The sequence below is a fragment of the Anolis sagrei genome, chromosome 5, assembly GCF_037176765.1.
Source record: "Anolis sagrei isolate rAnoSag1 chromosome 5, rAnoSag1.mat, whole genome shotgun sequence".
Lineage (NCBI taxonomy): Eukaryota > Metazoa > Chordata > Lepidosauria > Squamata > Dactyloidae > Anolis > Anolis sagrei.
This window is the reverse complement of record NC_090025.1, coordinates 76905980-76932580: the sequence shown is the minus strand read 5'-3', so window position 1 is coordinate 76932580 and position 26601 is coordinate 76905980. Positions and strand designations below refer to the sequence as shown.

At 40.6% G+C, this 26601-nt stretch overlaps 1 pseudogene; it reads left to right on the top strand.

Annotated features, from left to right (window-relative positions):
* Positions 1–202: 202 nt before the first annotated feature.
* Positions 203–17835, top strand: LOC137097121 (tudor and KH domain-containing protein-like; annotated as a pseudogene).
* Positions 17836–26601: the final 8766 nt, after the last annotated feature.

Genomic DNA, 26601 nt, shown 5'->3' with positions numbered 1-26601 from the left:
ACTTTCAACTTCTTCTTTTAGGAAGGTAATTTTCATCTATCTTTGTTAAAGAGGACATAATCAAGTTTAATTAAGTATCAGATCAAAGCTAGATAAGATATTGTATCTTGGCTCTTACACGTGAAGACTGATGTGAGCATTGATGAACAAATTCATTATATACTGTATAACAATGCAATACGAACCCACAAGGAAACCCATAATGGAGGACCATCTTACTCGTCCAACGAGGGATCGCCTAAGTAAGTAAGTAACAATGCAAATGTTTTGTTACACTTATGGATCATACTATGCCTCTGAATTGGGGAATATATTTGTTCTAAAAGAAGGTGATGTGCTACTGAATGAGATCAGATGCAATAAACTGAAGCTGAATACCAATCATCTGGAGGCTCTGCAGACCTTCACCATATTTCTCCCAGTAGTGGGAGAGCCCTCTCCATTATGGCATGTCAGTTGTAGAATATTGTTTTAACTTGTTCACTTAATAATTTTTGTCCTATTTTGGTATCTTAACTACAGATTTATCATTGTTTGTCATCCCAGTCATCACTCCCTATACTCCCTAGAACTATTACAACCTAATGAAGGGAAATCTCCAATGTGGCCGGCAGTTCTTTCAAACACCAAGAAGCTGACTACTAAGTGGTAGAAGGGGTGTGGGAGGTATATTAAAGTGGCCTTTTTCTTAATCTTCCCCATCCTACCTTATTGTCTGCAACTTAGCATTAATTACTTTGTTCCAAGTCAATATGGAATTTATGCTAATGGCAATTACAGGGAATAAAAACATTGCTGCGAAGAACAAGATTTATTTAAAGCAATGATTTTAGCAGAAAAGGCAGTAATAGCCTGAGGATGGAGAGGTGAAAAAATGGAATCTGGAAAATTGGAATAACTATTTATTTGAGCAAGTCCAGTCAGTTATTATTGCATGTATAACCCAAGAAAGTTCACAGGAGGACAAAACAGAAGAAATTAAAGAGAAATGGGCAATTTATATGAAATGGATAAAAGAAGGTGAAGCCAGCATAGATATTGTACAAAGATTAAAAAGGTTGTGTTCGTGGTTAAAAATAAAGATATAGAAAGAAAAGTGGTGGAAGGGGTAGGGAAGGGTGGTGAGAGGAGGTGGGAGATTTTTTTTAAAAAAATGTAATATGAACAGATCTGTAAAGAATGTGAATAGATAATATAGAAATATTTTATCATAATGTTAGCCTACAATAAACATTTATTATCTGTTCAAATATGATGTTATTTTGTTTTCTATAAAAAAATTAAGCATTAATTACTTTGTCCCTATGAAACTGTTTATAATAATTCTGCATATGTGAATCAGCATTGTGGAAGAGAGTTGCAGTTTTACGACAGCAACAAAAACTGCAAATTCACAGTGCAAGCTGTAACTGTGGAGATATACTCTTATGTGAATGTTAATCACATTGGGTGGGGGGGGGGGGGGAGTGTTCCATCTTCCAGGAGCTTGGTTTGCATTGCCCCTTAGTTGCTTGAAATAGCACCCCTTTGCATTTTCCCCAGGGTTGCTACAGTCTTAGCAGCACCCTAATAGTCAAACATTAACAGAGGCTGGAAGCCAGCCTGCAAGCCCTTTGCAGCTATTGGCTTAAAAAAGTATCTCTTTGGTCCAGAGACCGCCCTTTTTCCTGGGGATGAGATCTCCATTTTGGAGAAGCTCTCCTGCCTTCTTCAGTATAGAAAAAGCCTCAGATGTGCTTATGGTCAAGCTAGGCAGTTCGGACAGGCCATCGTGAGTACGGTTACCCTCTTGCCTTGGAAACTGGTGCTGAGCTCAGACAGGGGAAGACTGCTCTTTCTAAACGATAGCAGCTTAGTGCTAGGGCAGAGAATATCTCAGGATTTCTCTGCCATTGGGAGAGGTTCCATTACTTCAGTCCCAAACTAACCTTGAGCTTGGATAGGGGAAGACCTGCTCTTTCTAAAAGATAGCAGCACATGGTTAGGGTAAAAGATCCCAGGATTTTTCTACCGTTGGGGAAAGTTAACTCAGTAGCTGAAGGAAAAGGGAAAGAAAGTGCTTTTCATGATACTGCTCCACAGTTCCACTTTTATATAGGGACACTCCTGATGCTAGACTCTACTCTTCCAAGCCACATTATACCACTTGTGAAAACATCCATTAAAATTAGACATGCATTTATCTGTCTTACAATAATATACATAGATTTTGATCACCACTTACAGAAACACTTTGCCACTTTCTATAGTCTTTGTTGCTGTATGCCTTCCAGTCATTACTGACTTTCTTGGGCTGAAAGCCTATGATTCATCCAAGGACACCCAGCGGGTTTCCATGGTCAAGTGGGGAATCGAACTCTAGTCTCCAGAGTTACAGTCCCACACTCAAACCACAACACCATGCTGGCTATCATTTCTATGATTTGGTCCTCACAAATAGATATCCTAAAATATTTTGAGGATGGAAGAGGAAGAAGGAAATGCACAAATACTGAAGAATCGGATACAACTATTTGTTTTTATTTCTGCCAACTGCATTTCTTTTTCCCTGGAATTATCTAGAAAAGGTGAGTTGTCTAGAGAAGCGGAAAAGGATGTTTCTTGATCACAGTGAGTGTATTTAGAAAACAAATATGACTAATGCAACAGTGGGCAACTGCATATGGTCAAGGTCCAGTTTTTGTGCCACAATGCTGACAATGAAAGTAAAGTCAATAGAAAATAATTTGATGCAGTAGGGGACTCCTGGTGTTGTGCAGGATTTCGTGTTCAGTTTTGTACCTTTTGGAAGTGGGGCAGGATCTTCATGTAAAAATAACCTGAAAATGTATTTGTTTATTTATTTACCATATTTGTATATTGCCTTTCTCAGCCTGAAGGCCACTCAAGGCGGTTTACAGTGGGCAACAATTTGATGCCCCAATACCATAAAATACAATTAAAAACATTTCATTATTTTTATTTATTTTGAACACTTTTACCCCACTCTTCTCAATCCCTAGGGCGGCTTCCAGTTGGCAACAATCTGATGCCGCATAATAAAATACAAAACAACAATAATTATAACAGTTATAAGCATAAACATTAAGACATAAAGATTAAAACAGTATACTTACAGTCTACTGAGCTATTACCAGTCTGGTGGCTATTTATCTAGCCATATACTATGATTGAGTACTCCATTTAACTTACCCATAATCTACTCCCAAGTCATAGTCAACTTTGTCAATTGTCCTTTTAGCCTAATTGCCCAAAAGCCTGGTCCCACACCCACATTTTTACCTTCTTTCTAAAGGTGAGGAGGTATGATGATGACCTAATTTCTCCAGGAAGTGAATTCCAGAGGTGGGGGGCCACCACCGAGAAGGCCCTGTCCCTCGTCCCCACCAAATGTGTTTGAGACAGAGGTGAGGCCGAGAGCAGGGCCTCCCCAGAAAATCTTAAACTCCGAGGTGGGACGTAGAAGGAGATATGTTCGGACAGGTATGCTGGACCAGAGCCGTATAGGGCTTTATAGGTCAAACCCAACACTTTGACTTGTGCTCGGAATTGGATAGGCAGCCAGTGGAGCTGACATAACAAGGGGGTGGTATGCTCCCTGAATGACACTCCGGTGAGTAAGCTAGTAGAGCGCGTTGGGATGTGACAAGAGTGTGGACCAACGTGGCCAGATCAGACTTCCCAAGGTATGGGTGCATCTGGCGCACAAGTTTTAACTGTGCAAAAGCTTCTCTGGCTACCGCCGAGACCTGGGGTTCCAGGCTCAGCGATGACTCCAGGATCACTCCCAAGCTGCGAACCTGCATCTTCAGGGGGAGTGTAACCCTGTCTAACACAGGCTGTAACCCTATGCCCTGTTCAGCCTTACAACTGACCAGTAGGACCTCTGTCTTGTCTGGATTAAATTTCAATTTGTTAGCTCTCATCCAGCCCGACACAGCAGCCAAGCACTGGTTCAAGGTTTGGACAGCCTCCTTGGTAACAGGTGGAAAGGAGTGACAGATTTGGACATCATCCGCATAGAGATAACACCTCATTCCAAAACTCCGGATGATCTCTCCCAGCAGCTTCATGTAGATGTTAAACAACATAAGAGACAGTATTGAACCCCGTGGGACTCCACAAGACAATGGTTGTGGGGTCGAACAGGTGTCACCCAGTAACACCTTCTTGGACCATCCCTTAAGAAAGGACTGGAGCCACTGCAGAACAGTACCTCCGAGTCCCATATGTGTGAGGCGTTCCAGAAGGATACCGTGGTCAATGGTATCGAAGGCCACTGAGAGGTCCAGCAGAACTAACAGGGACACACTCCCCCTGTCAAGCTCCCGGCGAAGATCATCTAATATAAATATAATTAAATTACCATATAATATAAAAACCATACAGAACCAATAAAAACATATATCAACATATATCCTTATTAAAATCATTGTCCAGTCAATTTTTTTTCTTTTTAAAATCAGTTGGTTTACTTTGAATCAGGAAGTTAATGGGGGCTTCAAGGGCTGCAAAAGTGGGGTCATGTGACCCATGAACCATACCTTCCCCATCCCTGAATTGTGCAACTAGAAACTTCTGCTACTACAAGTTAAAATCTACATATAGGGGCTCACATAGTTTTATGGATGTATTGCCCATTCAAACTTGTTTTCTTTTGCTGGTGTCCAAGGTCAAGATGATAGAACAATCTTGTCTTATAATGTTAATACTATTGTTAGATCAGCAGATATCAGCTGGTCCTCACCAAGCTCATGTCCAATTAACAATGATAGTCATCATTTCTAATAAGAGTCACATTTAATGTCCTCCTGAGGCAGCACTTTTTCTACACAGAAACCTTGGTTGCCAACTCAATGTGGCATTCATTAATCACTTGTATTTAATCACTCTTTGAAAATGATGAACCTTGAACCAAACATACACTAGGGTGCCATATTAATACATCTAATTGATTTATCCATAAAGAAATAATGACAACAATAGTAGTAATCTGGAATATTATTTTTAAACAGGGGTATTTCTAGCACTGAGGGCCCTTCCACACAGCCATATAACCCAGAATGTCAAGGCAGATAATTCACAATATCTGCTTTGAACTGGATTATCTGCGTTCAGACTTCCATATAATCCAGTTCAAAGTGGATTTTATACAGCTGTGTAGAAGGGGCCTAAGATGCAATGGTCATATTTGAAGTTCAGTACATGTTACTAATACTCAAGTCTAGAAATTTTAGTCAAAAATTTGACCCCAAAATCCTGGGTGGCTCCACAAATCAATGTAAGTAAAAGGTAAAGGTTTCCCCTTGACATTAAGTGTAGTTGAGTCTGACTCTGGGAGGTGGTGCTCATCTCCATTTCAAAGCCGAAGAGCCAGTGTTGTCCGTAGACACCTCCTAGGTCATGTGGCTGGCATGACTGCATGGAGTGTCGTTATCTTCCTGCCAAAGCAGTACCAGTTGACCTACTCACATTTGCATGTTTTCGAAACTGCTAGGTTGGCAGAAGCTGGGGCTAGCAATGGGAGCTCACAGTAGGCTCTGAAAGTATAAGGAGAAGAAATTCCCCCCTCCCAGTAGCACTGGTGGATACAGCAACATCACTGGAATTATCCCATTTGATCCTGCTTATTGTTTTATTTGTTGTTTTAATATCTGATTTCTTTTTTTTAATTTTTTAAAAATATTTTATTTCAAAAAGATAATACACCAACCATATATATTGCAGACATATACACATACATACACATATGTAGACAACCTGCCACCCACAGTACAGTTACACCTCAACTCACCCCCAGTGCTACCCAATCACTGATCCCTGCAGGATTTATGCATATCTTGTTTAACCCTCTATACCAGTGGTTCTCAACCTTCCTACTGCCACGACCCCTTAATACAGTTCCTCATGTTGTGGTGACCCCCAACCATAACTTTATTTTTGTTGTTACTTCCTAACTGTGATTTTGCTACTGTTATGAATCGTCGTGTAAATATCAGATATGCAGGATGTGTTTTCATTCATTGGGCCAAATTTGGCACAAATACCTAATACAGCCAAATCTGAATACTGGTGGGGTTGGTAGGGGCATTGATTTTGTCATTTGGGAGTAGTAGTTGCTGGGATTTATAGTTCAGCTACAATCAAAGAGCATTCTGAACTTCACCAACAATGAAACTGAACCAAACTTGGCCAACAGAACTCCCATGACCAAGAGAAAATACTGCAAGGGTTTGTTGGGCATTGACCTTGAGTTTTGGAGTTGTAGTTCACCTACATCCAGATAGCACTGTGGACTCAAGCAATGATAGTTCTGGATCAAACATGGCACAAATACCCAATATGCCCAGATGTGAACACTGGTGGAGTTTGGGGGAAATAGGCCATGACATTTGAAAGTTGTAGTTGCTGGGATTTATAGTTAACCTACAATCAGAGAGCACTCCGAACCCAGCCCACAATGGATCTTCACAAAAATTGGCACACTACCTACATGACCAACATTGAATACTGGTGGCATTGGGCAGGGGTGTTTTTGAATTTTGCAAGTTGTAGTTCACCAATACCAAAAAAGAAGAGAAGGACAGGCGGAGAGGTCTTCACCTTCTCTGCCAAAGGGGTTCCTAAGACCATCAGAAATATGTGTTTTCTGATGGCCTTTGACGACCCCTCTGATACCCCCCCGCAACCCCCTCAGGGGTCCCGACCCCCAGGTTGAGAAACACTGCTCTATACTTCTAATTAAATAAATTCCTCTTGTTTCTATTTCTTTAGCTCTCCCATCAAGTATGTAATATCTGATTTCCTATTATTATTTGAGGGCCACATAAAAGTACTTTGATGATATTGGGTTTAAATTAATCAATAATGTATGAATCAGGGAATGTGTTCCAATGGAGCCAGTCCATACATCCAATTGAGAATTACCAAGTTGTGAAATGTTGAATAAGTATATGCCTGTTTAAATCATCTGCCCAATGCAGAAATACTAATACATCCACTGCCATCAATATGGGCACTATTCACGCATTCTCCAAATACTGTGGGTTGTCTGAATCAATAAAGGGAGACAGGAAACTCATCCAGTGCAAATTGCAGTAAGAAATCAGTGACTACCAAGATTGGTCAGTAAACCAAAGGTGGAGCATTCTTAGTCAGAAATATTTTGAGTGTCTGAATATCTGCAGAGCATTTTCATCAGACATCAGATAACTGCATCTCATCCTCACTCACAATAACAAAAGAATGGTCTGCAGAAATAACTACTAGAGCAGTGTTTCTCAACCTGGGGGTCGGGACCCCTGGAGTGGCGAGGGGGTGTTAGAGGGGTCATCAAAGACCACCAGAAAACACAGTATTTTCTGTTGGTCATTGGGGAATCTATGTGGGAAGTTTGGCCCAGTTCAGAATACTCTTTGATTGTAGGTGAACTGTAAATACCTGCAACTACAACTCCCAAATGTCAAGGTCTATTTTCCCCAAACTCCACCAGTGTTCATATTTTGGCATATCGAGTATTTGTTCAAAGTTCAATAAGAAATAAAAAGAACTATTCAATAAGAAATAAGAAATAAAGTGAAGTGAAGTTCAGTTCAGATCCACCATTGTTTGAGTCCCCAGTGCTCTCTGGATGTAGGTGAACTACAACTCCAAAACTCAAGGTCAATGCCCACCAAACCCTTCTAGCATTTTCTTTTGGTCATGGGGGCTATGTGTGCCAAGTTTGGTTCAATTCCATTGTTGGTGGGGTTCAGAATACTCTCTGATTGTAGGCAAACTATAAATCCCAGCAACTACAACTCCCAAATGACAAAATCACCCCCTCAACCCCACCAGTATTCAAATTTGGGCGTATCAGGTATTTATGCTAAATTTGGTCCAGTGAATGAAAATATATCCTGCATATCAGATATTTACATGACGAACCATAACAGTAAGAAAATTACAGTTATGAAGTAGCAACAAAAATAATTTTATGTTTGGGGGTCACCACAATACGAGGGACTGTCTTAAACGGTTGAGGCATTAGGAAGGTTGAGAAACACTGTACTAGACCATAGATTTTGTATGCATTTTAATTCTTGACACCTCTAGTTCCTAACAACCCCAGTGGTCTCCACCCATCCTCCTCTTGCTGAGTTTCCTTTATACAGTAAATGAAGAGGCAAACTCTTTATTGCAACAAAAGAATAGCAAATGTATTTGTACTAAAGTGTTAAGAGAAATGAGGAAATAAGTTAGCACTGAGTTACATTTAACTCAATGGATTTCATTAAATTAGTTATTCCCAAGCTTTAATACTGAAATGCATTAATCAAAACATTAATCTTTTAGACTATAGTAAAATGTGGGGTAACTTAGTAGCACATAATAAGTTAAATCAAAATAGTTATTCTAGAATGTGCCACTATGCTATCAGAAAGACATTCTGAAGTGAAGCTTCAGTTCAAATGGGGGAATTATGGATGAGTACTACATCTAAATGCATGTTGACGCTACATGTAAAGGAGCCCCCGGTGGCGCAGTGGGTTAAAGCACTGAGCTGCTGAGCTTGTTGATCAAAAGGTCGCAGGTTCGATTCCGGGGAGCGGCGTGAGCTTCTGCTGTCAGCCCTAGCTTCTGCCAACCTAGCAGTTCGAAAACATGCAAATGTGAGTAGATCGATAGGTACTGCTCCGGCGGGAAGGTAACGGTGCTCCATGCAGTCATGCCGGCCACATGACCTTGGAGGTGTCTACGGACAACGCTGGCTCTTCGGCTTAGAAATGGAGATGAGCACCACACCCCAGAGTCAGACATGACTGGACTTAATGTCAGGGGACTACCTACCTACCTACTACATCTAAATGCATGTTGACGCTACATGTAAAGGAGAAAATATTTGCATTACATATAACTGTGTAAATCTAAAGACTATTCAACAGTGTGACGGATATTTTCCATACTATATTTCTTCCAGCATTCCAATGTATCCTCATTAGAAATTTCACAGCTTTTAACTATAAACTAAAAAAAAAATGTAATATCAGTGACAGATATATGCTGGCATATTGGCCTGTAGGCTAAGCTCACCCTTTCTGTATTGCAATGAATCCATACAGAATACGTGTGTTAAATTCACAGCTGGTGCAAGCCATAAAGTACAGTATGACTCGCAATGATTCATTTTTCAGCAGGGATACAAAATGAATACATTACAGCTGAAAGGCACAAGAGACCTCTGAAGCATCATTTCACAAAATGTACGTGACTTCCCCTTAGAAAGAAATGTGACCCAGGATGCTTCCTCAACCTGAATCTTTAACAGATGTATGTGTGTGCCAGAGAATGTGGAGGACACAAAATAAGGCATAGACCTCCAGTGATGACTAAAACTGCCTGGTCTTGTTATTGCCCTTCTTGTCATTGTCACCAGTTCATCCAGTTAACTCCCCAACAACGATGGTCACCCTGAAAACCATAATGGATCAAAGGCAGTGATATGGGACTATTACAATACAGCCAAATAGGTGTTGCTCTTTGTTAGATTTGGTCCAAAGTGTAATTCCAGCACAATAAACTCATCTGGTTAAAGATAGAGTTAGTATGTTTAGCCTGCAGAATAGAAAGCTGAGAGGAGACATGATAGCCATGTAGAAATATGTGAGGGGAAGTCATAGGGAGGAGGGAGCAAGCTTGAGTTTTGCTGCCCTGGAGACTAGGACATGGAACAATGACTTCAATCTACAGGAAAGGAGATTCCATCTGAACATTAGGAAGAACTTCCTAACTGTGTGAGATGTTCAGCAGTGGAACCTTCTGCCCTGGAGTGTGGTGGAGGCTCCTTTGGAAGCTTTTAAGTAGATGCTGGATGGCCATCTGTCGGCGGTGAACTGAATGTGATTTTCTTGCTTCTTGGCTGGGTTTGGACTGGATGGCCCATGAGGTCTCTTCCAATTCTTCTATGAGAGTGCTATCAGGTGCCCAAAGAGCCCATCATTTATTACATGCAGAAAGATGTGAGAACTAATGGTAAGCCTTTATTGTTGTTGTTTATTCGTTTAGTCGCTTCTGACTCATGACCTCATGGACCAGCCCACGCCAAAGCTCCCTGTCGGCCATCACCATCCCCAGCTCCTTCAGAGTCAAGCCAGTCACTTCAAGGATCCCATCCACCCATCTTGCCCTTGGTTGGCCCCTCTTCCTTTTTCCTTCCATTTTCCTCAGCATCATTGTCTTCTCTAAGCTTTCCTGTCTTCTCATGATGTGGCCAAAGTACTTCATCTTTGCCTCTAACATCCTTCCCTTCCTTGATATACTTTTCTCCGTGGCTGTTTGTAGGTCCTACAGTGACTTTGTTCTGGCTTTGTCTGTATATTCAAGGAGTTGACCATTGTGCTGAAAGTAAATGTGCTAGTGTTCCATAATTTGGATACTTAATTTTATTGTTTGGACTAAAACCAGAAGTGGCTTCATTCCCCCACCCCTCCATGACACACACATACAAACTCGTCAATTAAGTCTTCACTGGAAAAAGCTTCATCAGGCAATAAACAAGAGAATCAAGTTGGAGCAACAGAAGGCTTACAATCCTTCTGTTTGCAAAAGAACTGTCCAGGTTGTCTCATATCATTCCTGAATGTTATGAAATATTCATGGAGCCACTTCATCTATTGGAAGCAGACTGAATAGGCTGAAACACCAGTCATGAAAGAAGAGGAAATCCTATGACCTGCCTTAAAATGAACACACTGAGCTAATTAGACCAACTGCATTGATTTACAGGCAGCTGTAAAGTAGCACACCTAAGGCCATTCCTTCACAGCAACCAACATCTTCCATACCTCCTTGTCTGACATTTCTCATTCGGTGGATTTCTGGACAGTGCATACTTTGGCTTATGCTCCTGGTGACTCCCTGACTGGCACTGCCCCCTGCTCAAGACCACTTTTCACATTGGGATTTCAGACTGTCTTAATCACACCTCTGGTTTTGCTAACACTCTGTGTACGACCCTGGTTTGGCTTGGAATCTCCAAGCCAAACCAATGGACTTTAGGTGCATTTATATGGGCATTTGCTATAATTAACAGAACGTTGCCACTTGGACCACTGCCATATCCAACAGTTAATGAAGCTCAAGGGATTCTGGGAGCTGTCATCTTCAAATCTAACATTTCCAGTCTGATCATCAGCCCTATCAATGGTAGAGTGTTCTTAGGTTGCAGTTTTCAGAGCTGAATTTGCAGTGTGTGTGCGTGAGAGAGAGAGAGAGAGAGAGTGAGAGAGAGAGTGTACACCCCCCCCCCAAACATATTCAAAGTTTTAAGTAAAACAGTGTCTGAAAGAGTGTTTTCCTTTTTAAAAAGTAGAGGGGATAGGGAGACAAATTGCCATTTACAGTAGGTGTTATTACCAAGGAGAATTCAGAGACTAGATCAGGAAGTTGTATGAATTTATTGCACATGGTAGGCTATAGACCATGTCAAGTCAAAAAACTATAAGCTTGAAAATTATAAATCTCACTAAGCATGATATTAATTTATGTCTCTGCAGCACTGTAAAGCATTTTTTCCTAGTCACAAAGTCTAATATGAAATGACTTTCCTTTAAAGAAAGTTGAGAACTTCAAGCCTATCTAGAAAGTTGTTTATAGTGTGTTCCCACACAATTTGTGACCAGCCAAGATGAATGCATCAAACTGAAAGTACATGGGGTATTGCTAGGTACTTGTAAACCTATGTATGTGTGTTGCACTTTTACATTTCCACAAAGACAACAAAAACAGAATTCTGTGATTACTTTATTGAGCTCATGGTTGGCTTTTAGGGCTGTCCAACCACGGAAAAATTTGTTTCTAAATTCGATTCGTTTTTAGGGGGGTTTTGCGTTTCGTTTTTTAAAAGAATTCCGAAATTTTTCTTTTAAAAAGTTGGACATTTACGAAATTTTGGAAATTACGAAACAATTTCAAAACAATAACGAATCGATTCGTTAATGGCAGACGCGATTGCGCAACACGCTAAAAAACCCTCCAAATGGGACAAGGGGAACTTCTGAAGCTTCCCTCTCCCTCTGTTGTTGACTGTTGGTGTGATAATTTATTTTTTTATCACTGATAAAACAAACAACGACTATAAAACTTGCACCAGACATATGGAAATAATAACGAAATAATAATGAAACAATTACGAAACAATTTCGAAACAATTTCGAAACAATTACGAAACGAATTGGAAAAATTCATTTCATTTTTTAGTTGCTCCTGAATGGTTCAATATCGCTTCGTTATCAAAAAAAAATAACGAATTAATAACGAATTACGAAATTAACGAACGAAACCGCCCAGCCCTATTGGCTTTGGTTTGGGAGGCATTGGTGAGTATTGTTATGTGGGTTAAAACAGTGTAAATATTGTTGAGGAACTTTTTTTCAGTTGCAAAATGTAGTCTCTGGATAAACCAAGGGAGGATGCAGTTAGTATTTGTTATCCAAGTAGCAAGTAAACATATTTTGCATATTCTGCCAACTCTCTTCTGTCAAGAGCCACATTTCTGCAAGAATAATGTGTTGGGGGCAAAAACTCATAATCATCCTGTTGTCTAGGGATTTTGGAGTGATCCAAAACAAGTAGCATTTCTGAGCACCACAAGGAATTTCATGATAGCAGTGGATAGAGCTGAAATCAGTGGTGTAAAGAGCCAGAACCAATAGTTCAAAGGGACACATATTCTCCCTCTCTCTCTCTCAATCTCACTTTTCTGTTTGACATTCTCATTCTGTCCTCTGCCTCAATTTCTGTTGAGAACTCTGAACAACAATAGTTAATTTCTGTAGCATAGTGATCAGAAGGTTAAGGCAGAAGCTGAACAACCATCAGTCCCACATCCATTGACACAAATAGTTTCTAGCCAAGAAAGAATTTTTGAAAAATAGATTTACTTCTTTGAAAAGCAGATTTACTGACAATACTTGTATGCCTCCAATGCCTGGTATAATGGAAGACAGGGAGAAACAAGGAAAAATGGTTGTTTGGTTAAACTTATACAGGAATTCAGAAAGCAAACAAGCTAACAATTATTAGTGCAATGACCCTAAGGGATCTACTATGTAAACTTTTGTAATTTTTTGTATTTTTCTTATTTCCTTTTGAAGAAAGACAGATTGTACTTCTCAAGAGGTCTGGACTGGACTATTCAGTCTAGACTATCAGGCAGCTTTTAAAAATGAAATTGAGGGTATTGTGGCTTTAAGCCAATAGTTCCTTCTTGCACCTGTACCAGTACAAATTATCCAACTCTCTTCTACAGATATTTTTTATCTCCCCTCTTCTTTTCTTTTTGCAAATTCAAAGTAAGTTGTTTTTGCAAAATCATTCCACTGGAGTTGAGTTTGTGAAAGACCAACTGAACTGTGTGTGTTTGTGTGTTCTCAAGGACATGTAAGGATTAAATATGGAGTCTAGTATGGGGCTGCACTTAGGTGCCTTATTTCCAGTGTTCCAAATCCCTTCATCTTCTAACCATCCTGCATTGAACAACAAGACCCGAAAAATACTGCTGTGCTTGCCACAGAAGCCAGGACTGAAGAGCAAAGTCATATTTAAAGTGTGGGTGGTTAACTAGAAAACCTTCACTGTCCTGGTATCCAGATGCTGAAAGGCTGCTTTTTCAAATAAGCTGAATCTCATAGGCTAAATTGGGTTGTTGTAGGTTTTTTCGGGCTATATGGCCATGTTCTAAAGGCATTCTCTCCTGACATTTTGCCTGCATCCATGGCAAGCATCCTAAGAGGTAGTGAGGTCTGTTGGAACTAGGGAAAAGGGTTTATATATCTGTGGAATGACCAGGATGTGACAAAGGACTCTTGTCTGCTGGAGTTAGGTGTGAATGTTTCAACTGACTACCTTGATTAGCATATAATGACCTGACAGTGCCTGGAGCAAACTTTTGTTGAGATGTGATTAGATGTCCTTGTTTGTTTCCTCTCTGTTATGCTGTTGTAATTTTAGATATTTTTTAATACTGGTAGCCAGATTTTGTTCATTTTCATGGTTTCCTCCTTTCTGTTGAAATTGTCCACATGCTTGTGGATTTCAATGTCTTCTCTGTGTAGTCTGACATGGTGGTTGTGAGAGTGGTCCAGCATTTCTGTGCTCTCAAATAATATGCTGTGTCCGGGTTGGTTCATCAGGTGCTCTACTATGGCTGATTTCTCTGGTTGAAGTAGTCTGCAGTGCCTTTCACGTTCCTGGATTCTTGTTTGGGCGCTGCTGCATTTGGTGGTCCCTATGTAGACTTGTCCACAGCTGCATGGTACACGGTAGACTCCTGCAGAAGTGAGAGGATCCCTCTTGGCCTTTGAGAAGGGAACCACTGACTGCATAGGGAAGCTGACGAGGAAACACAATATACAAACTATCTACAGACCCACCAAGAAAATCCAACAAATGCTATGTTCAGCAAAGGACAAGAGGGATCCTCTCACTTCTGCAGGAGTCTACCATGTACCATGCCTTTAGAACATGCCTTTAGAACATGGCCATATAACCCAAAAAAACCTACAACAACCCATTGATTCCGGCCATGAAAGCCTTCGACAATTCATAGGCTAAATGTTTCTTCTGATGCTTCCTCCCCCCCCCCCCCCCCCACATCCCACAATCAAAAGAAGCCTACCTTCTAGAAAGGTAGGAGAGGAGCTGTGCCATGGCAGCATTGCAGTCATTGAATCCTACCCACCTACCCTAGCTATTAACTGTGACTACTGTTGAATTTTAAAGGGGGCATATTTATTCCCCTTAATTGTAATAGTGTTATATAACTGGATGTTTTAATGCTTTACTTTAATTTTGTTATTGTTTGTTTTTCTGACATTTTGCATTGTCCTTCATAGAAATGACATATTTTGTCATATGCAGGTAGTTGAAATGACAGGTACCAGTCCTGCAGGTCCACATCACTGAATGCACAAACATATCATAAATATCACCAATAATTATAACTAGCTGATAATATTCTTAGCAGTTTAAAAAGATAATTGGAATAATCCACATTAAAGCCGCAATCACTGCACCAGAACTGATTAAGGTGTTTCAACAAAAATATTCATTAATTACTCTCAAAGTGACAACAATTAATTTGATATTCATTGTAGCATGATATATATATATATATATATATATATATATATCACAGTTAAAAATGGAAACTGTAACATGTTTCTTTTCTTAATTAATGTCCTATCATATGAATTTTTAAAAGTTAATGAACTAATTTGCTTAAAATTGAGTTAGTGTGGAATTTTCTGCAAGCATAATGTCTACTTCATTTCTCTAAGTAGCAGTGAGTATACATATTCTCCTTTTTTGGCAGATACATACTAAAGGATCTCAAGTCTGGAGTTCAATTGTCATTCTGATACTTCTTCCTCCTTCCCCCCTAACAGAAATATCTTTACATCTCTCGATAAATATTATTTACACTTTTCAGGCCGGAAAAAAAAATCAAATTAAGTGGAAACAACAATACATATTTAATATCTCGGTCCACCTCATTAGAATATAGTAACAGCATGATCTGACATGTCTACTCAAAAGTAAGTTCCATGAAGCTTGTTTCTGGAAATGTGGACAGAGGATTGAAATCTTAACCCAATGATAAGAGTATCAATCCTTTTTATTCCTAATCCATTTTCATCATTTTATTACAAAGAGTTTTAGTATCCATTGTCCAATACTTTCTCCCATCATCAGGTTGCTTCTGCAGACACTGTGAGAAGCATTTCCAAATATATGTGCAACCAATAACAAAGACAGACATAGTCTTTTGAGGTTGCATTGCATATCATATATCCTACAAAGCTTTCCGCATTACAAAGTGTATTTTTTGCTGGTACATATACTTTCTGTTTGGTACAGATGTGGCTGTTTTATGACTGAGATGGATTTATCAGAGTGAGCACATACCCTTTCTTCAGTTATCATGGAAACCGTGGTTTATTGCAGAAGGCGGCATTTACCCTTGGGATCCCAGCCAGTGGTGCCATCCTTTACTACTGCTACCAGGAGAGTAAAGGTTGGGGCAAGGAGACAGTGTGCACTATCTGCAACAAACACTGGGGTCAAAGGGGGATGCAAATCAAAGAGCTACACTAGGAAGGTGAGGAGACCCTCTTGCTCACTCAGAACAACATTGTTTCTGAAATTCACAAGGAGTTAGACGCAGCCAAGCACCTGCTCATGGAAAAGCTTTCTGAATAAGAGGTTTTTCACAGGAAGCTGTCTCAGTCAGCTTCAATTTGATTTCTCCACAAGCAGTCCTTGGACAAGAGGCAGGAGAGAGTTCCCGAGAACCAAAGTGGGTTGCCTCACTTGGAGAGAGAACTATCCGGTCAGGTGCCAAACCTACAGCCTGGGCAAGGAGCTGGAGAAAGAATCCCTGAGCATCTCCCAGATGTAGGGCAAGAGCTGAGGAGTGAAGATGCATCCCCGAGGCTTCACTCTTGGCTGATTTTGCCTTTGAAGTCCCCAGCCCTGATTTCAGCTGTAATGTGAACAAGCTCTTGGAGGTCTATGTCTCAGCCTCTGAGAGCCTCAAACACTTTTGGATCCAGATCATCAGCTTCCAGCCCCTCCAGCTGAACAAGCTCATATCTGAAATGACACAGTGCTATGGAAGTGGTGACTGCCTCTCTGAATTGCCCAGTGTACACATGGAGAACTATACGATAAGGTACCGGCACTCAGATGACTCCTGCTGGTGCTAAGCCAAAGTATTGGACATCCTGGAGAGAAAAAAACTGGATCTTTACCATGTGAATTTTGGAGACAACAGAGAGGCACCCTTGGAGAAGCTAAGGCCATTAGGAAGCAACTTCCTTTCCAAGGCCATTAGGAAGCCTCCCTTTCCAAGCCATTGAGTGCAGCCTTGCTGGCATCACTCCAGCTGAAGGTCAGTGGGAAGATGCCATGCTCAATGAGTTTGACCATCTCACCCATTGTGTCCAGTGGAAGCTCTTGGTGGCCAAGATCTGCAGCTGTGTGCCTTCAGGGAACACCACCTGGTACCATGTCCGACAGTATGACACTAGCAATGATCAGAGCATCGATGTGGACACAAAACCGATATGCTTAGGCAATGCCAATCCTGCAGGAACGTGATTGTGACAACATGGGAGATGGACAGCACCAGCTGAGCAAAGAAGAGAACATGGCAGAGGCTTCCCTGGAAAACCTTCTTCCGAGATGCAGAAAACTCCTGATTAGATGCATCTCTCCTTGTCTATTGTCAGGCTTTCAGATGAAACCAGTGAATGGTTCGGGGATGTGATGGGACTGCCCGATCCAGCATCCCCACAAGGGGGAGTCATATCCCCGGTAAAGTCCTTCCAGTCCTCCACCAGTGATTTCACTTACTCTGTAAAAGCTGAGGATGTGAGCAAATGCTCAGAGACAAGTTGGTTTTGGGAAATCCAGGAGGTGCCAACCAGGAGTTCATCCCTTCCTGACCATATGACATTTGGGGCAGAGGTAACCCATAAAAACTATCCTTCTTGACACCAGCCAACCCAGAGAGGGATGGTTGCTCCTCTTGAACAACCAAGATTCCATTGGAAATGAGGATGTCTCCACCTGCCAGCCTGATAGCATGACTATTTATCCACCTTGGAGGACTATCTGGATTCCTCAGTCTACAGCAGCAGGAAAGAGGTGGCCTGTGGGAAGCAGATATTGCCTCTGTGTCAGAGGGTGGGGATTTTGGAGACCCCCTCATTGACTCCTTTATCTTCAGGAATGGCAGGTGGTTCATCCAAAACAGAGTAAGTGGCAAAACAGAAGCAGCAGCACATCCTATGACTGACCCAGAAGAACATCTCACCATCTTGGTGGACATCTGTTTTTGACACGCATCTACTTCAGAGCAGAAAGCAGAAAGCTTCTCCATGAGCAGCTGCAAGAAGCCAGTGTTTCACTGCAAGCTTAGTGGGACAGATTTTCATTGGGTTCCAGTTTTGTCTTCTCCGGCTTGATGAATGTCTTACATGCATTGTCATTTTGAGGTTTTGTTTGTTTGGTTGGTTGGTTGGTTTGAATAACAAGGGATATGAGACCCTCAAGCTTTTTCCGTTGAGATGTCCATTGAAACAAAAATGCTGTGGCAAGTTGGTCCTTTTTTTCCTCTTTACTAAGGGAGAGGCAAATATGGCTGCTTGACCATTTCCTGGCAATGATTGGGAAGGTTAAAAGATGGAGGTTGGCTACCCTTCCCTGGTTTTAAGTTTTCACGGGGAAGGGGAAAGTGTCTTCCTTTTGTTCACTGTGGTTACCTGACAGATTGATTTTTAATAAGTGGTTTTAAGGCTGATAAGTTTTTAATGATTGTATTAATGTATATGTTTATTTTACTATGTATGTCTGCATGACATTGAATCGCTGCCTATATATGTAAGCTGCCTTGAATTCCCTTTGGGGTTGAGAAAGGTGGGGTATAAATATTGTAAATAAATAAATAAATAAATAAATAAATTTTTTGAATTGCACATTTCTGGGTGGAAGAAGTAATAATTTAAGACATGCTAATTCATTAAGAGCAGCTTCCCTGTTATGCATCCGGACAAGGTGGCACAGCTTTTTGTGGACTGTACTATTTAAGCTTATTGGGGCAGGAACCCACAATTCTTCCCACAATATATAAATAAGTTAACATGGTCTGGTTCCAGACTTCTCACATAACCATCTTCTCAGCAGTAATTGATATCAGTGCATTTTAGTGGGAGAAAATGTTCAGTTATATCACCCACCTTCCTTGAAATCTCAAAATAGTATAGTCCAATCATACAGCATGGAGTTCAGTATGCTGAAACATGGTTTGAGGGGTCTTGTTGCTTGAATTGGGACAACTGCCTGCCAAAAAAAGGTAGTGACAATGGTATTATGAGTTGTGTTGGTTGGCATTACTCAGGAGTTGCAGCGTGTTGGACTAAGACTTAATAGAAGTGATGGATGGTCTAAGCTTGCATTGCAGTTTGGTACTAATGGAATAGCAAGTATCTTTTGCATAAGCACAGACAAAGTCTAGTGCATATACCATAGCCTTTCAAAAGTGTATTAAAGCTAAAATGGAATTGAGATCAATCAGCAGTAATGTACTTATTTATAATTTAGTTTCTTTGTATTATTTGGGCCTTGTTATGCCATTTAGAAGAATTGATATTCCATTGGCATTTCTCAGCAATCTCATTGAAAAACCAGGACATTCTAAATGGCAACACGTATTTTTCAGGAAGCTGATAGGAGATATAGGGCTAGAAAAAACTGGCAGATTTGTGGACTTGGTTATTACATCTTTCTCAAGAAAGAAACTGGCATCATTGGGGTTAATAGCTCAATGCTCAGAGAAAAAAATTTACAGCAAAGGTGTTTTACAGATTTACAGCAAATGTATGTACCAGCAGATCCTTCAGTGTGCCAATAGTGGAAGTGAAAGCTTGAGGTGAAGGACAAAATTGCTCAGGGAAAGCATGATATACAATACAAATGACTTAACAATTAGCAGTTAGCTCTGCTATGCTAAAAGGCATAGGAAAATTTGGAACTTTATCGGGGGTGGGGGAGGAACCAGCATTGAGCCTTGGATGGCAGTCCTTGATCTCTCTCCTCTCTTTTTATGAAGGCAAACATACCACACAAAACCAACTGACTCAAATGTTCCTCAAAGCAGACAAAAGCAAAGCAGACAGCAATCTCCCAAAGTGGACAAGAGCACGAGGCATGGAGGCTGCCCCCTTGAAGCCCTAAAGCCCTGCACTCTCAAGCCAGGACTCCCTCTCTCACTAGCTCATAATTCAAAACACTGCTCTTATGACAAAATGAGACCCGGGCTGAGCGACAGCACTTAACTAAAAATGCTCTTAAGTTGGGAAACTCTTAAGTAGAGGTTCCACTGTAGGTATACTTTTATTAATACACTTGCATAGTTTTATATTTGTATTGTTTATTAATATGTTTACTATATTTAATGCACCTTGTTGACCAAAAAGTCTCAGGTTCGAATCCGGGAAGCAGTATGTCAGGATGTGCCTTCATGGTTCCAAGAGATTCCAAGAGAAGTCCTCTTCCTGACAGTAGAGGGAGTAGTCATGATAGATTAGTTTATGGTTGGGGCCATCTGGCCAAGGTTCCTTTGAAGATGTGGGAATGAAGTTGTAGCCTAAACTGAGATAAGCCAGGAGAGAGAGGGGGGGGAGCGAGGCCAGGAGGGGGGATTGGCTGGCGGGAAACTCAGTTCTCTCTTTGCTGCCATACTGTGTGGACTGAATAAACTACAATTCCAGGATTTGCTCTTGTGAGTGTGTGTTTCATTCTAAGACCCAGCGGTATACCTGACACAGCTTGAGCTTCCGCTGTCAACCTCAGCTTCTGCCAACCTAGTAGTTTGAAAACATGCAAATGTGAGTAGATCAATAGGTACCGCTCTGGTGGGAAGGTAATGGCACTCCATGCAGTCATGCTGGCCACATGACCTTGGAGGTGTCTACGGACAACGCCGGTTCTTTGGCTTAGAAATGGAGATGAGCACCACACCCCAGAGATGGATACGACTGGACATAATGTCAGGGGAAAACCTTTACCTTTACTGAGCCCCATTGGTGGGTGAAAGGTGAAATATAAATTAACAATGAACAAAGGGGAGGAAGAGGAGGAAAAAACTTGATCTTAAAGTCATGTCATGTTTGCATGTTTCTGGAAAGAAAGTGTATGTAGAGTCTGCATCAGCTATAAGGATTCAGTTTAGCTTTGTGAGGAACAACTCCTTTCTCCAAACAATAAAAGCTATAAGTTGGATCTTCCAATTTTAAAATACACACAAACCCTTGAAAATTCAGACATGTTTCTATTCAAATAAGCATATTGGTAGGTAAAGAGCAGAAAGTACAAGGTCCACGAACTACATGTCAACTCACCATTTTTGTGGACCTCAGGAAATTAAATAGATTTTTAAGGGGTTTTTTTTGCCCCCAAATGTCATCTAAGGAAACTAAGCAAGTATTTCAAATACCCTCTAAAGGACACTGCAAACCTTTTCACCATGCTTTTACCCACCAGGGTCATTTCAGGCCCAAGAAAAGTATTTTCAAAAATGAGAAGTAAACTGGAAATGATTTCCAACTGCCTCTTGTTTTGAAAAAAAAAAACCCATAGAACATGGCAAAAATCCTTCCACAGGTTGTAGCAAGCATCGATGGACATGTTGGCAGCTGATTGCGGTAGTATAACCCTCTAACCTTCTAGGTAGTTTTTATATTAAGAAGGTTGTGGAGAGGCTTCATCTATTTGGTACGATTGGTGAGGAGTCAACATGGTGCAGTGGTTTGGCATTGGAAAGTGGGAGGAAGGCCTTTTAGCAGCTCACCCACATCTCCACAAAAAGAGCACACCAGAGAACCATTTCACTTAAAAGGAGAGAGAGAAAGGCAGAGAAGATCACAGTACATTGGCTGTCTGATTCCTTTTATAAGGGAAATGCAAGCAAAGGCTTTGTACATTAGTCCTCCACTCTGTTCTTGCTTTCATATTTCAAAGGGGGAAGCAAATGTATTCTCCACTTCTGGTTGTGCCTTTAATTTTTAAAAAACCAACTGTGCTTCCATCACAAATACACACACACCCTCTTTCTCTCACACATACAAACACACACTGCTTCTCCCACATTTTAAAGCTTTCCCCCTATTAGGTTCTCATATATGGCTCAAGGACCCTCATTCAATTTCTCTCTTTAATAGTTTCATGCTGTGAATTGGATGCCTTTTACTCCTTTCAGCTGTAAAATAGTTTGACTCTGGGAAATCATATGCAGTTGCTGGGCTGGGGATTCCCTCTTCCTCCCTGGAGAGAAGCTGGGCTGAAGCAGAGCATGCAGACAAACCATGACCTGGTCATAAAAATCACTCCAGAAGCAGCTATGAGCAAAGTAACTAACTTTAGACCACTCAGGCTAATGGAAACTGAAATGACGCCTTCTGAAGGTTGGCAGTGACCTTAATGAAGGGTTCAGTTGTTTCAGTGACTAAACTGGCATCCTGAAAAAGACAACCTGGCACTGGACAATTGAGCTCATATCTTTCTTGTCTCCCATGTGGTTGGGGGCAGATTTGAGCCAGAGCAAATACAATAGGGCAAGTCAAGATTAAATCAATGGTGGAATAGGTGTATCGTATGTTGCCATATAACCTGCTGCTTCCATCTTGTGCTTTTTGTGGTTAATAATAATAATAATAATAATAATCCAGTCCACATGGTCCCAGTAGTCATCTGCACACTGGGTGCCGTGCCAAAAGATAATAATAATAATAATAATAATAATACTTCATTTTTACCCCGCTACCATCTCCTCAGGGGACTCGGTGCGGCTTACATGAGGCCAAGCCCACAACACATCAATAAACAAAAACAATAATAATAAATCAATACAAAAAAGTTGAATTAAACTCAAAAACAAAAAAATACACAATAAGCAATAAACAATAACAATATCAAAAAACATACAGCATTTAAAAACCTATGGCCGGGCCAAATGTAAAATTCAAATTTAAAATTAAAAAGTGCTGGGCATGAACAAGATAAGGCAAATTAGGATAGGGTTTTCAAAGAAAGATGAGGGTGCGCAGACAATCCTAAGTCAATATTAAAGTGTATTTGAGGAGATATTGCTAAGATATTTCCTTATTCTGGGAAGGCACACTGGAACAACCACGTTTTCAGGCTCCTCCTAAAGACTGCCAGCGTTGGGGCATGTCTGATGTCCTTAGGGAGTGAATTCCAGAGTCAAGGGGCCACCACCGAGAAGGCCCCCTCCCTCGTCCCCACCAATCGCACCTGCTATGGCGGTGGAAGTGTGAGCAGGGCCTCTCCAGATGATCGAAGAGATCGTGTGGCTTCGTACACAGAAATGCGGTCACGCAGATAGGCAGGTCCCAAACTGTTCAGGGCTTTGTAAGTAAGAACCTGCATCTTGAATTGGGACTGGAAGATGAACGGAAGATCCCAGCCAGCATTTGGAAACAATAAACATTGACAAAATCATGATCTATCAACTGCAAAAGGCCACCTTACTTGGATCGGCCTGCATCATTCAAAAATACATCACACAGTCCTAGACGCTTGGGAAGTGTTCGACTTGTGATTTTGTGATACGAAATCCAGCATATAGATCTCGTTTGCTGTGACATACTGTGTTTCTGTGTCAGTATAATAATCATTATCACATTTTATTTATATCCTGCTACTATCTCCCAGAGGGACTTGGGATGGCTCACAAAACACTCAAGGTGTGACATGCAAAATGCAAAAAGTGCAAAACAAAACATATGAGTAGACAATAAACAATCAACACAACATCAGAAATTCACAGTACCCCTGGTAAAAACAATAAAATACAGCAATTGCTTTAGATAAAACAGCAGAATTCCATCTCAGAAGTAAAAAAAAAAAGTGCTAATAAAGAATTTAAAGGTCCTCATATATATTATCAGAGAGTCTAAACATAGTCGAAGGTTTGTCAGAAAAGCCAGATCTTTAATTGTGTGTGGAAGGTTTGGAAGGCGGGGGCTAGCCTGATCTCCCTTGGGAGAGCATTCCAAAACTGGGGGGCCACCACCGAGAAGGCCTTCTCTCTAGTCCCCACCAACTGCACTTGAGACAGAGGTGGGATCAAGAGGAGGGTCTCCCGGTAGATCTTAAAGCCCTTGCTTTAAGAAGGAAGGAAATATAGAAGGAAATGTGGTCTCAAAGATAGGTTGGACTCAAAGCATATAGGGTTTTATAGTAATAACCTACAATAACCATTGGATCCGGAAACTCACCAGCAGCCAGTGAAGTGATGATGAGGTTGGAAGTAAGAGAACATAACAAGTTTTGAACAGGAGTTGGGAACATTCAGATTTGTTAAGTACAGTAGGACCCCTGAATCTGCAGGACTGGTATCCATGATTTTGTTTATCTACATCTGACAAAATATGTCCTCCATAAGCATTTTCTATGTGCCACAGTGGGACTCTATTCTTGTGCCAGAAGTCCTTAATTAAATTGGGCCCACTTTTTCCATGGTTTCACATATCCACATAAAGTCCAGAAATATATCCTCTGTGGATACAAGGGCTATACTGTAACTTTAAAAAGTACTTCAGATACTTTAGAGATTGGCTAATGTTAGATTTTGAAACTGTAGGTATGATTTGGTAACTACTTTAGATGGCCTTGTGCTATTAAGGGTAACTTTTTAGAAATAACTTTCCAAGCTCTGTGCTCATTCATCCCCAAGTCAGAGTGCCAGTATTCAGAAATAAGTAAGCTACTTGGCTTATAAAGCAGAAAAAAACCCAAGAAATACATCTCCTCCTCTCTGGTAATAAACTGAGAATACTTACAAAAGATATAATTTGCAATTTCCTTCCATGATGTGCCAGATCTTCTTCCCAAAATGGCAATATCACTATATTTGCCTCCAGAAGCTGCAAGAGTCCAAGTTTCATCACTCTCTGCCTTAAAACATAAGGATGAAAAGTGTACGTAAAAAAGACCTTGGCTTTGTGGATTAATAAAATGGCAACATAAATAAAAGAATCTGGATCTAATCTCAGTATCTTTTCTAAACTCCTAGCACTCCTTTTTTAAAATATGGTTACTGTTCTTCCAGGGTTCAGCAGTTAATATTGCCGTGATTCAGAAGAAAGCATTTCAGGTTAGTCATCTTCAGACTCATATCATTTTAGAACATAATAGATGGTGTTTAGATCTTTGCCTCACCTTTTTCTGTAATAGAATTAATGCCCTTTGTTTGAAACAATCCAAACAAAGGTTAAAACGCTTAAAACAAATGATGCAGGCTTTAAAGAAATCTAAAGCTTATGTTTCTTAACAACAGCAATAAGACTAAAATTCAAGACATGGTGAAATGATTGGGCAGAAAGTAGGGGAAAGATTCTACTGTTTATTTTGATGTTAAAACATAGGTTCAGTAGTGTAAACAAGTATATAATTTCACAATAGAATAGTGTTGCTGTTCATATCAGAAGGGTGACCATCTCCTGAAATTGTATTACATGATTTGAATGTTTATTGTTAAATATAGTTCACATTTTGCTTGTAACATCATAGTTTGAGTGTTGGACTATGTCACTAGAAACCAAATTTTGAATCCCCACTCAGCCATGGCAACAGGATGACCTTGGCCAAGTCAAACTTTCTCAGTCTTTGAGGTGAGCCCCTTCTGTACAAATCTTGCTCAGAAACCGCTGTGATAATTTTGCCTTATGGTCACTATAACTTAAAGACCCACAATAACATAATAATTTTATGCTTTTAATGTATGTTTATTAAATCCCATTGTTTGTCCCATCTGAATTTCCCATTAGATACACTACCCTACTCATCCATCTCTCCCAAGGTTTTTAATATCCTATTCATTGTATTTGGCCCTGCCCACTTGGTTCAATGTTTTGTTATGTATATTATACTGTGTTTATTTTGTATTATGCCCGTACCCTGGGGAGTCTGACTTGGCCACGGTGGTCCACGCTCCGGTTACATCCCGTATAGACTACTGCAATGCACTCTACATGGGGTTGCCTTTGAAAACTGCTCGGAAGCTTGAAATGGTCCTGCGTGTGGCAGACAGGTTACTAACAGGAGCAGTGCTCAGGGAGCACACAACTCTGCTGTTGTGTCAGCTCCACTGGCTGCCAGTTTGCTACCGGGCACAAAGTGCTGGCTTTGGCCTATAAAGCCCTAAACAGTTCCAGCCTAGCTTATCTATCCGAACATATATCTCCCTATGAACCCATCAGGGACTTGAGATCATTAGAGGAGGCCCTGCTCTCGATCCCGCCTGCTTCACAAGCATGTTTGGCGGGGACGAGAGACAGGGCCTTCTCTGTGGTGATCCCCCAGCTATGGAACTCCCTGCCTAGGGATATTAAATCAGCCCCCTCCCCCTTGACCTTTAAAAAAACTGAAAACTTGGCTCTTTGAGCAAGCTTTTGGCACCGCGTCATAATCAGACAAACTTAAATCGGAAAATGACCCAGGAATGGCTGAGGACAACAGAACAGATGAGGATCAAACATAATGACATGGTTTAAATTTTTTATTGTTCACGGATTTTATTCTTTTAGATATATTGTGATGTTTTTCTCTGTTTTTATTGATGTATGTACTTTTATATGGCATTGAATTGTGCTGACTTCTTTGCCGTCCTGAGTCACCTTCAGGCTGATATGCGTGGGGTAGAAATGGAGCAAATAAATAAAATAAATAAATCCTTTTTGATTTATTTTATTTTATGCATTACTTTATGATATTTTGTTGTATTCTTTGGCTCTGTTGTAATTTGTTGGGCTTGGCCTCATGTTAGCCACCCCGAGTCCCCTTGGGGAGACGGAGGCAGGGTATAAATTTATTATTATTTATTTACAGTTTTTATATTCCGCCCTTTTCACCCCGCAGGGGACTCAGGGCAGATTACAGTATACACATATATGGCAAACATTCAATGCCAGCTTGACAAACAACATATACAGACAATACACAGAGGCTATTTAACTTTTTTCTGGCAGCCAGGGGAGC